The sequence below is a fragment of the Cyanistes caeruleus genome, chromosome 4, assembly GCF_971803275.1.
Source record: "Cyanistes caeruleus chromosome 4, bCyaCae1.hap1.1, whole genome shotgun sequence".
Lineage (NCBI taxonomy): Eukaryota > Metazoa > Chordata > Aves > Passeriformes > Paridae > Cyanistes > Cyanistes caeruleus.
Genome location: NC_141704.1, coordinates 36,493,396 through 36,505,593, shown reverse-complemented (window position 1 = coordinate 36,505,593; position 12,198 = coordinate 36,493,396). Strand labels below are relative to the sequence as shown.

General features: G+C 38.3%; 1 protein-coding gene across 13 annotated transcripts in view; it reads right to left on the bottom strand.

Annotated features, from left to right (window-relative positions):
• The window catches only part of ANKS1B (ankyrin repeat and sterile alpha motif domain containing 1B), a 412,251-nt gene that overhangs the window by 50,834 nt on the left and 349,219 nt on the right, over positions 1-12,198 (bottom strand). The window lies entirely within an intron of this gene.

Genomic DNA, 12,198 nt, shown 5'->3' with positions numbered 1-12,198 from the left:
CAAAGACTAAATGTTACCACTTTTAAATCTATTCACCATGCCTTTCCCAGTGCTGCTAGGAAAGGGTTAAAATTGCAAAATTTGGCAGAGGAGGAGGGAATAGTTTCTCTCAAAGTGACCTTGCAGCTGGGAATCCTAAAATTATTGGTGTGGGAAAACTCCATTTATTATGTCTAACGTTGTCCTCCTCTGCCTGTTTTGAGAAGTGGAAGTCCTGTGGAGAGATAACCCGCTCTCACAGACATGGGGGAAGCCTTGCATTATAGAGAGGCAGGAGCCCTTCCCTCCTGCCAGCTAGAATGGAGCCATGTCCCTGTCCCTCTGTCACCTGGTGTGGTTAGCAAGGGAATGAAATAAATCTACCCTTTGCATTTTGGCTGTGGTTTGAGGGTTGTCCTTGGTTACCTGTATGTGTAGGTTCACATACAGGAGATTTGGTAATCTCCAAATATGTCATACAATTTGTGCTATTATGAAGATTCATCCTTGTGTAAGAAACACTGGGTGGACAAATTTTACCCTGGAGTTTTATTACGCTTTTTATGAGACACAGAATCTCTGTTGCACAAAAACGTGTCCATCAGTGGATGCATTCAGACACCTCGTGCTTGTCCAAACTCCAAGAACACTGCCAAAAAAAGTTGCCCCAAATTTACAGCAACTACTCCTCATTTTTATTTTTGTGTGTCCCTAACTCGTACAAAACCACCACTGCTCTCAGGAAAAGTGAGAGAGCAGAAGCAGTGAGTTGGAAATTTAAAGTATTAGTGGGAAAAATAACATATTTCAAAGCTATTCTTTAATGGCTACAACGGCTGTAGTGGAAAGAGTGTATAGCAGCACTAATTGTAGCAGCAAAGCCTCTGCTCTGCAAACAGCAGTGTCCTTACATAACTCCTCCAGACTGTACATGTGGTTTCATACTCCGGAGCTGCCTCCAATCCCTCTCAGAAAACAGTACTTCCCACTATATTTAGGACCACCGTGTGTCAACACCCTTCAGTTGAGAGGAAGTTCTTGCTCAACCTAGAAAAAGTAATAGTCCCCAAAAAAACCTAGAAATGCTACATCTTTAGTGAACAATTACCTCAGCTTAAGCGGCAGCACTGAGAGTTACAATTCATGAGAACATCACTACCCAAACCCCAGCAACTCCCCTGCTACATCTCTAGGATCCAGCATCTCAAAATATGGTACAGGAACATGCTGTCATTATTCTGGTATCCATGCCTATCCATCCATTATCCTGCCTATCCACGTGCACGTGAATCCATCCGCATTTCCTCTGTTAGACGTCTTTGTGCTGATACTGTTGAACATCAATAACCTCTTTTCTGCCTGCATCTCCAAAGTGATGGGCTATGACATCAAGCAGATGGAGGCCTTCCTCTGAGAGGCAGCTTACAGGGGTGTTGCAGACCCTGCAGCTCAGCAGGGAACGCAAGCTGCAGTCCCACAAAGCACCCTGCTATGTGCTATCCTTTCAGTCTAAATCTAGAGAAGCACGAGTGAAGCTGAGATAATGCAGCACACAGAGAAATGCCTGAGGCATGCAGGAGACTTAGTTATGTATTCAGTTTACACTGAGTGTTAAACAGAAGGGTGCACAGTTTATCTCTGTATTTAACTATATGAAACACGTGAATGAACTACAGCTGCTTTAAACATTACTCAAGTAATGCACTTCAGTGAACTTGCTTCTTTCATAATGCTTCCCCATCAACAAGATTATTTATCCTGAGATTTTTAAGCCAAGCTAAAGTTCTTTGGGTTGTTTCAAGGTCCTCAGCACTCTGACTGCCTTATTAGCTATATCAAACCACACAAAGCTATTCTCTTTGACTTCACAGGGAGAGAAAAGGACATGAGTCTTGAGGGACTGCACACATAAGAGATCAGCAGACGGGTCTCAATGACTGAATTATTTCAAAAACTGTTCTCAATTTGAAAGTAATACAGATCTTTAAATACCATAGGCACTGCTAAGCTTACTCCACATTTCGTTTTTCTATTATAATGGTGGTTGCCCCAAATGTGAATGGGAGGAAGTTAATGATGCAACCTACAGAAACATATGGTCCTCAGGCACCAGGCAGCTGCATCCCAGAATCATCTGGAGCACATATTCCTTTAACTGAAGACAGCTGTATTCTTCTGGAAATGACTCCCTAGCCATTTCCTTACTTTGAAAACCTGTTTCTCAACTTACAAATGTAAAATACTGTTTTCTGAAACACTTCTATATTTGAGTTATGAGGGCTTAACAAACATCCTGAGACTCTGGAAACTCGTCCTGTGATGGATTATCCTTGACAGTATTTATAAAAAATGTCAAATATCACAAATATAGGTCAACAGTGTGGAACGGTACAACTGCCTAAAGCAGTACCATTGAAATGTGTTAATGTTGAAAGTCTTGCACTTAAACAGCCCACAAGTCAGCTTTCCTGGTATGTAATTTCTATAAATCAGGTGACAGTGAACACCACAACACTGAACTAACACTGAATAAGGACAGTCAACAGAGTGCACCTAAGTATCATGCAGCGAGGCATTTTGTCAAATGGACTGTAGCCCTCTTACTATACAACAATGAAATGGGTTTTGCAGTGTGGCTGCAGGAATCAGCAACAACGTGTCCTCAAACTGTTCAGAGTAGCTCAAGGCCCTCCACAGCATGTTATTTCATTACTGGGACAAAAGGGGGAAAAAAAAAAAAAAAAAAAAAAAAGCAAGCATGTACATGACATGCTTCTTTTCACACTGATGGCAGGATACCCGAGACAAAAATGATACTACTACATTTCATGTATTTGATGTTGTTTGTTGATTCAATTAAAAGAGAACGGGGCAAGTCGTTCATCCAAAGCATTGATACATGCACAAAAATTTAATCTTATTTTTACTCCTGTACTCTGCAATGATTAGCATACAAAATTAAATTCCACTAGGAAATGCAAGAAATCCACAAATATAACCAATGTAACACTTTGCATTTAGATCTCTGGCTTAGTTGACAGATGTTTGAAAAAACACACGTAGCCCCATAACTCCCTGATGACTGTGTATGTGCAAATGCTGGAATTAACAAGTTATTCCACCTAAAATGAGCATTATTTCTGCTATGTTCTCCTGCCTGATCTTTTCTCTAATTGAATAATAATATTCAATACTGTATGATTCTACTTTTTTTTCCCCAGAATATTAGAAACATTACTGAAATTCAAGACATTAATTCTCCTTCTTTTGGAATAATGTGAAAAAAAATTTTATGGGCTAAAGTTAGGATCATAATAGCACAAGAGGTCTAGACTAAATGTGTAGCAGCAATTGGACATTAGGAACCAGAGTACAGAGCTAAACCAGCTACAAAGTATAAAATTAAAGAGTGATCATAACAGTGCTTGTGATTCTCCAGTAGCAGCATCAGACAAATTCAAGAAAAAATTGTAAATGCAAGCCAAAAAGTGGGATCTTCCTATTTCTGCAAGAAAACAGCCCAAAACGCTTGCTAAAATCAATATTATTAACCATATTACTGCTGGTCATATTGGAATAAACTCTGAGATATCTGGAATTACAGATGAAGGGATAAATTTGATTATTGCCCCTCTTCTGCCACAACGTGGCCCCACAGGGCTAATCCTGAAACATGGCAGGGCCCAGAATACCCAGAATTCCCAGGAAGAGACCCCAGATAAACCATACAGCTCACCTGACCAACGGGATTGGTTTAATTGAAAATCTGAAAAAGGATTAAACATACTTATGGTATAAATTTTCAGTATCAATTTCACAGATCCTATCCATTGAACTGCTGTCAGTGTTAACAGCTAAAACAAACACAGAGACAAATAAAAAAAAGTCAAAAAACTCTATATTCTGCATACCAACCAAGATTACTTGGTGTAATGATTGGTATATTTTGAAAATTAAATAGGCCCAAGTCAGCTATGATACTTAAAGAGGGTAGGTTTAGATTAGATATTAAAAAGAAATCATTTACAGTGAGGATAGTGAGGCGCTGGAACAGGTTTCCCAGAGAAGTTGTGGATGTCCCACCCCTAGAAGTGCTCAAGGCCAGGCTGGACAGGGCTCTGAGTCACCTGAGCTAGCATCAGGTGGTCCCCATGGCAAGGTGTTTGGAACTGGGTGCTCTTCAAGGTCCCCTCCAACCCAAACCACTCTGTGATTCTATGAATGCCCAGTGGCTTTACAAACACCAGGCAAAGCCAAATCCAGTGAAGCCATATTAGACTTCTATTGCATTCTTCACACGGTTATACTTTATGCTCCTGCTTAGCACATGGCAACAGAGAAGCACCAAAGCACCCTGCTGGTCAGAGGCTTGCTGCAACTTCTCTGGTGTCCACAACTGCAGGGGGAGCTAGTGCTTATTATGCCTAGGAAAACACCTGTAAGATACTTATCATTTCATATCATATTGATTTCATAGCATAAAGATATGAAATATGCGTCACAATCCTCTGGAATTAATTACCCAACTGGAAAGAGATGTCAGTTGTCTTGATGACAGCATTTCACAAAGGCCAATGGCTGTCTTGCCAGTCCCATTTCTATATGTTATCATAGGAAACTGATGTTTGTTTTGTCCCCTATCACTCAAATAAATAATTGAGATGCAGATTTCCATTTAAGGGCACTGAGAAAGCAAAGGCCAAGAGTCTTCTCCAAGTAAAGTTGTCATTGCCACTCAGGTTGGACTGAGGAAGGTGAGAATTCATTATTTTTTGTAGAGGTTCTCAAGACAGACTTTGTCCTAAACTTGGTCAGACAAGCCATTTTTGTCACTAAAGTGTTTTCCATATTGGCTAATGGAAAATACCAGGTGCTGGTGTTTTGGCTGCACTAATGTTTTTTTAATATAAAAATAGTAACTGTAAATTTGTGCTTGTGATCAATAAACACCAATATTTCAGTGAAAAAAGATATCAATTTAATATTTTTCCTAAAAAAACCCCAGGAAAATGCAGAGAAATAGGATCTGTCCAAAAATGATACCTGGCCACTTTGCTTTCTGAGGATGTGTCTCAGGCTATATGCTGGACTGTTTTTTAAAAACAATTTTTTAATTAAAAAGTTAAATACGTGGCCTCTTAAGAAATAAGTCAATAAGTTCAATCATTTTACAAGCCTGAGATGCAATGACAAACATTACATACGCGCATTTTTGTCACATTAGACTCAAACCCCCATTAATCAGAAATCCTAAGGATTTATTATACATACAAACACCAAGATTGCTACAATAACGATTACCTATTCTAAGAGACAAGGCTCAAAATATTATTTATGTGAAAAATGGCACGCACTAAGCAGGTCTGAACATAAAGGAAAACATTCAATTGTCACAGGAAGTAAGTAGAAAAACTATTAGACAATTTGCAAGGTGGAACACATTCCCAAATCGTGTGCTAGAAGACAGACTGTTCTCTCCACTGAGGACTCGCATTTTCGTCTGTGTGTTGAGCCAATGATAGGTCCAGTTCCTGGTTCAGATCAGATCTGAAGAATGTGTGGTCACAGAGACCAGGAGCACTTACTCCTTGAGTTCTTCAGTGTTAATCATATAGCACTATGAGAGAGCAATTGCAATACCAATATGTTATCCCACAATATTTTGCAGGATTACTTACACAGCAGATAAATTATAATTAAAGTTACTGGTACTACAACATGTTTCATAATGAGCTAATAATTTATTTATCCATTTTTAATAGGCAATTATCAGCAAAGCACATTAATCTGTACACAAGCATGAAATACAGCTCATGCAATGAAAAATAAGAGATAAAAAAAGAATCTCTATAGAAAATTTTAATAGCTGTAACATGGGCCTTTTTTTTTTCTCTGATTTTGATCCAGCTTCACTGCAGACTTAATTCCAAGCAAAAGGGAAAAAACCCAAACATTCATTTAAAGAATGGGACATTTGTCTACTAAGTGTCTTTTTTTTAAAGCCTTTTAATAACAGAGTCAGGAGAGTTTTTACAATGTCAGAAGAAGAAAACAGCCATTCACTGCTTGGAGTAAAAATGCAGACTACTTTAGCTCACAGTTATAACCAAGTCTGTCATGAAAAGGTGAACTCTGCAATATGTGAATAATATCAGTTAATTATAAATATATTAATATATTAGGACTGGAAATTGTTTACTTCTATATCATGCAGCTATATAGTCTGATAAAAATTGCAGCAAAAATAGTGAAAAAACTAAGATGGTGTTAAATATCTTCTACTACTAGAGTTTAATGAAAGTCCCTCTATGTTTTTTTTCTTTTTTTAAATAATCAATTTAAAAATTGATTATATATATTCTATTCTTTAGATACACAGTGAGTGCAGAAAAACTGTCATCAACATACAGAAAGAAAATCCAAACACTGGAGAGAAGAGCCTGGACTGAAGATCAGAAGTAATGTTAAGAAATGCTATTCAGAACAGACTTAGCTTCTTGGTATATTTGCCAGTTACCAGATGCATAAAGACTTAATTACTTCTGCATCACAATTATTTCAGTTTAGTAAAGCTATTTTTCTGTACTGTAAAACATTAAAACACTGTAAAACATTAAAAGCACCAGTTCCACTCTTGAATATCTAGTTCAAGTCAAATCTATGCACATAGGCAATGGTTTCATTCTGGCTGTGCTACCATAGAACCACAGAATCATGGAAATCATTTAAGTTGGGAAAGGCCCTTAAGGTCACTGAGCCCAGCCACAGAACTAAAACTGCTGGGTCCAACACTAGACAATGTCTTTAAGTGACACATCCACACATCTTTGAAATATCTCCAGGAATGGTGACTCCACCACTTCCCTGGGCAGCTCGTGCCAGTGCCTGTCAATGGCTTTGAAGAAATTTTTTCTAACATCCAAACTAAACCTCCCCTGGTGCAGCTTGAGGTGATTTCTTTTTGTCCTGTCACTTGTAACTTGGGAGAAGAGGCTGACCCCCACCTGGCTGCAGTCTCCTTTCAGGTGTTTGTAGAGAGCAATAAAGTCCCCCTTGAGCCTCCTTTTCTCCAGGCTGAACACTCCCAGCTCCCTCAGCTGCTCCTCATCAGACTTGTGCTCCAGACCCCAGCTCCCCTGCCCTTCTCTGGACACAATCCAGCATGCTAAAGTGCAATTCAGCAATCCAAAATATACTTATCCCTCACAACAGTATATATTCCAGGGTTACAAACATGACAATACATTATTGTTCTACTGCTCACATTAATATTTACTCATTTTTTAAGGGGAAAAGTTGCAGAAGTATCATCATGATAAAAATCTGCAAAGTGTTTTTAGGCTTTGATACAAGAGCCATCACTGGTAATGTCAGCACTCTACTACTATGAACTGACAGTATGATGCTGAGGCCACAACCCATCCCAATTCACTGCCAAAATACAGCTGTGTTGTCCTGTAAATCCCATGAAAAATATGGAACTGCTTCCTTAGAAGAAAGATCTGCAGGAAGAAATACCAGGGTTTGACCCAGCAGGAGGGGCTCTGGACTGCAGTGGGAGCAGCTACAGCAGAGCAACCTCCCAGGGATCTCATTCCTGGGATCCCATCCACTCCAAAAACAGATCTGGGAGGTGGGCAGGGAGCAGCTCTCTGTATGGCCAGCTCCTCATCTCCTTCGTTCCTTGATCACAGAAATGCTAACATTGGCACAAGAAAATGGGCTGGAAAGTACAGCCAGAGACAGATGAAAGAAGAAGGGGTGGAAATCTCATTTCCAGCAGCTGCTTGCGCTTACAGCAGCACGAGCCAAACACGAGATGAACCCACTACAGGGAAACTGCAGCTTCCTTCACAGTGGACCACCCAAAAGAGAAGAGTAGAAGCTAGGATAAAGAAAGTCTGTAAAGAGCCATAAAGCAAATGTTTTAACAGAAACCATGGTCTATAAGCCCATGCATTTGAGGACTCAGCAGCTCTTGTCCTAACAGTGTGGACTCGCCCTACTGCAGAGTGGCTGCTTATCCTTGGCCATACCACTGTCGTTGACAGTCCTTGGCACACTGAAGGACGAACACATTTTGTGACATGCTGGTAACAGGCAGCTTGACTTTGTTTTTGGGTACCAAGTGTTATGCCATCCAGGAATGTCACCACTATCAAGATCTTAATTTCATGAATTTACAGGAAATATGCACCAACAGATATGGCATGATGTAAAGAAGATCCTCGATTATCGCTCTACCTGCACTGCAGCAACAGCCAGCTGACCAATTTCATCACTTTTCTTTCAGCAAGGACACTCCCTAGAAGAATAAACTTTGAATAACTTAAAAACTCAGTATAAGTTATGTTGTGACATACAACCTTAGCATAAAAATAATTAATAAAAAAAATCTAATTATTTTTCCAGACATCTTTTACTAACTTGGTTTGTGATCTTTGCTCATTAAACAATTACTGAATTAAATGCCAGCCCCTCCCTCCAAGTTTCACACTCCCATCCACCTTCATCAGCCTCATCCTTTAACACCAAATGGAAGAAGCTACTGCATACATAAAAGCTACCAATTCATCTCAACTCCAGCTAAAGTATTCTGCTGTTTTCTTTCAGGTAGTTTGATTGATCAGCCTACTTGAAATAAATTAGGAGAAATTTTGACTAATCTACATTCAGTTTGGATTGTCATGCTGCTTGCCAGATTCTTAACCCCAAATCTTGTACACTTTCCAAATACATGATATGGCTTTAAAAAAGCTATTAGTTCTCCCTTATATCCTGGCTTTGTTCATATCCTTAATGCTGTCACGACGGTATCAATGAGAGTCCTTATCTTGAAAAAGGTGGCAGTGGTCACCATGGCAGAGAGGAATCATACATCAGAGGAAGCCAGCATCATCCTGTACTTTGACTCTTAATCTGTGAGGAGGAAGCACCATGGGTGGGAAAGAACAGGCTCTATAAGCACAGCAGGATAGGTGGATTAACTCTGCCAGCGGCAGCAAGGGGACAGCAAAAGCATTTCTCAAAATATCTTTTTCTTTCATGCTTTGAGGTAAGAGCAGGAAGGAATACCATCAAAAGGTGGGGTTACAAAAGGATACAAATAAAGTGGCAAAAATATTCATTCGTCAATAGCTCAAGTAAATTCTTCCCATGTGGCTCTGAGGAACACAACGAATTCCAGCAGAAAATATTACTGTCTGCGTGATTTGAGAGAGACTGAAACCACAAGACAGTTCAGATCTTACACATCTTCTTATGCAAATTCCTTCATTAAACATTCCACATTAGTCTGGCTTAAGGAAGAAACATTTTTGTACATAACCAAATTAGAACAAAGCAAGCTGTACTGAAAAGCTCTCTAAACATGAGGCTGATTTTGTACTATGGTTAAAAAAAAAAAAGATAAACCAAACTTTTTATTAACAGTGAAGACTGGCAAAGTTTTGGTCATCTCAAACTTTTTGTCCTTATTTTATAAATGAAAAAGAATATAGATATATGTTTGTGAATCCACAGCTTGGGTAGATCCATTATTAATGAAGCATTCTGGCAAAACCCACCGATGAATGGGTTGTCATGGGAAAGGCTTTCTTGCTACAAATTCTTTTTGAATTTTCTCAGTGAGAGGGGCTGTACAGGACTGACTTCTTGTACAGGGTAGTGCACCATGTCTTCTACACCTCTACTCTTTCTGTCTTTTCTCTTCCGCCTTATCAAAAGTTCCTGGAAAAGGAAGGTTCTCTTCAAAGGGAGGATAAATCTCGTCTCCATGGTTCAGGCTTTGATTTTCTTGTTCCTTATCTTAACCCCATCCAAGCCATATAATATAAATAAATTATATATAAATATAGTTTTAATAATAAATATAATTATATATAAATTATAAATATTTGGCCATATAAAGCCAAAAGAAGGAAAGACAGTTCCAACGATGCCATTCCTCACTTTTCCCATCTGTAGCAGTAACACCAGCAGGTCCTTCCTTATTTCACAGAGTGATACATGAGGGGATATTTGGACCTCCATGAAACCAAAATGCCTTACCAAACCTGTGGGTTCATGAACTGCAGGATAGCTGTCCCATGCTGAAAGAAGTTAGGTGCCCTGAATCACATCTATAATGATTTCCAAACCACAGTGAATGTTGTCAAGAATCCCCTCAATCTCTAGTCATGTCTTTTTATAATTCTAAATCATGTAATTCAGCAAATAGCTTGGAAGTTCTAGCTTAAACTTTGCATTGTTAGCTTAACAGTTGGGCACAATCATCTTAGAGGTCTTTTCCTACCTAAATTATCCTATGATTATAAATATCCTTAACCCAACAACTAACCCCTCTGATTCTTGAATTATAGGTTTTGCTAATACCTAACCTAAATGGTCACATCTGTATTTCTTGTTCTGTCCTCACTGATTTCTGAAAATAATTCATCATTATGAACAGTTTTACTTCTGAAAGTCATTTATCATTAACATACATACAATTTTGTAAAACTCTCCTGCAAAAAAAATAGAAACAAATAGAACTTTTCCTAGTTTAATTAGTTTGTTTCAAGTGGACATAAAGACTACAATGTATAAACACATGATCCCAGGTGAAATATGAAGAGAACTGTGCTATGGGACAGAAATCTACAAGTTTTTAAACACACTCCTCTTGCTACTATGCACAACATTCATATATCACTGTCCTTTTTTGTGTTTTGTTGTTGACTGATGTTCAAATACCAAGTAGCTCTAAGTACCAAATACCAAGTACCTCCTGCCCAAATTATTCCCCCATAGAGCTGTTCAGTGACATACTCAGAGCTCATTATATTCTCAAGTGATATGTACTTTCAAAAAAAATCACTTTCACATTTCTTCAATTAAATTTTATATAACTGACTCAGCCCATTTATGCATTATGAAGATCACACTCTATTTTAATCCTATTTTACAAATGTTTCTACAACGTTAAATAATCACCCTTCAGATCAGAAATAATGCCACAAAAATCCACATTTGTTTGGGATGACAAGTTTTGCTACAGCAAAAAAAGAGATTTGTTTACATGTACATTTATATCTCTTAATTTATAGTTTAAGTATAATAGCCAGAGGCATGATTGTGAAGCCAATTAAGTTTCTATAGGATCTTGTCACAAACATGCACTACAGTACAGATCACATTAACTCACTATAACATAAGAAATCCTGTCATGAGTATTTTATGCCAAACCACCACATGAACTGTGATTAATAATGAATCAGAAGAGTAGATTTACATGAATAACAAGCAAAGAGAAAAAAAAAAAAAACCCTCTTATTATGGACAATTAGATGATAATGTAACCTACATATTTGCTATGTTCTATATGTAGCAACCTGGGGTATCTTCACACGACTTATTTAAAATGTATTTCTGAGTTGTACTAGAGAATTAAATAACATTTTGGCTTTTCAAATTAGTCAGTAAGCCTAAATTTAGTCACTGTTAAGTATAGTTTTAGAAAGTCTAGTATTCAAGCATACATCTCATTTATGTGAGTTTTTTTTAATTCTTCCTGCATTTGTGATCCAGATCTGGATCCAGAAAAGTGTAAGCCTTTTCTCATTTTAAGAATCCTGACATTTAAACTTACTTGTTTCTGCTGTAATAAGAACCTTTGAATCATAAAATATTTTCCATTCGTATTTTGTGCCCATATTTTCTTCTCAAAAAGATTTTTCTCAGGTACTCAACTGCATAAGTAAACCAAATTTCCGAACAGAATTGTAAGAAAATGACTGTGTTGAATTTAAAATATGCTTTTGAAATGTTATATTTCTGCATTAAAAACCACAGGCTTACTTTGCAGTGGGAAATTTCTTCATTTGCAGGAACTTTTTCTGTGTTTCACCCTAAACTTGGTCCAGTGATCTTTCATGAATGAACAGCAAGCACAAGGAATTCACCAAGCGCTGATGTTCCCACTGAGCCCCGGGAGCTGGGTGCCCCTGCTGGCTATGGGCCCAAAGGACAGAACCAGAACAAGAATGCTGCAGGCAGGTTTTTGCCATCAAAGTATGGCATGGATGGACTGGGAAAAACGAGCTAGATTCTTCACACATGAATATATAAAATTATATGTAAAATTAGCAAAACATTTTAAAATTGTAGAACCACAGAATAAGCTGAGTTGGAAGGGACCCATCAGGACCATTGAGTCCAACTGCTGGCCATGTGCAGGAC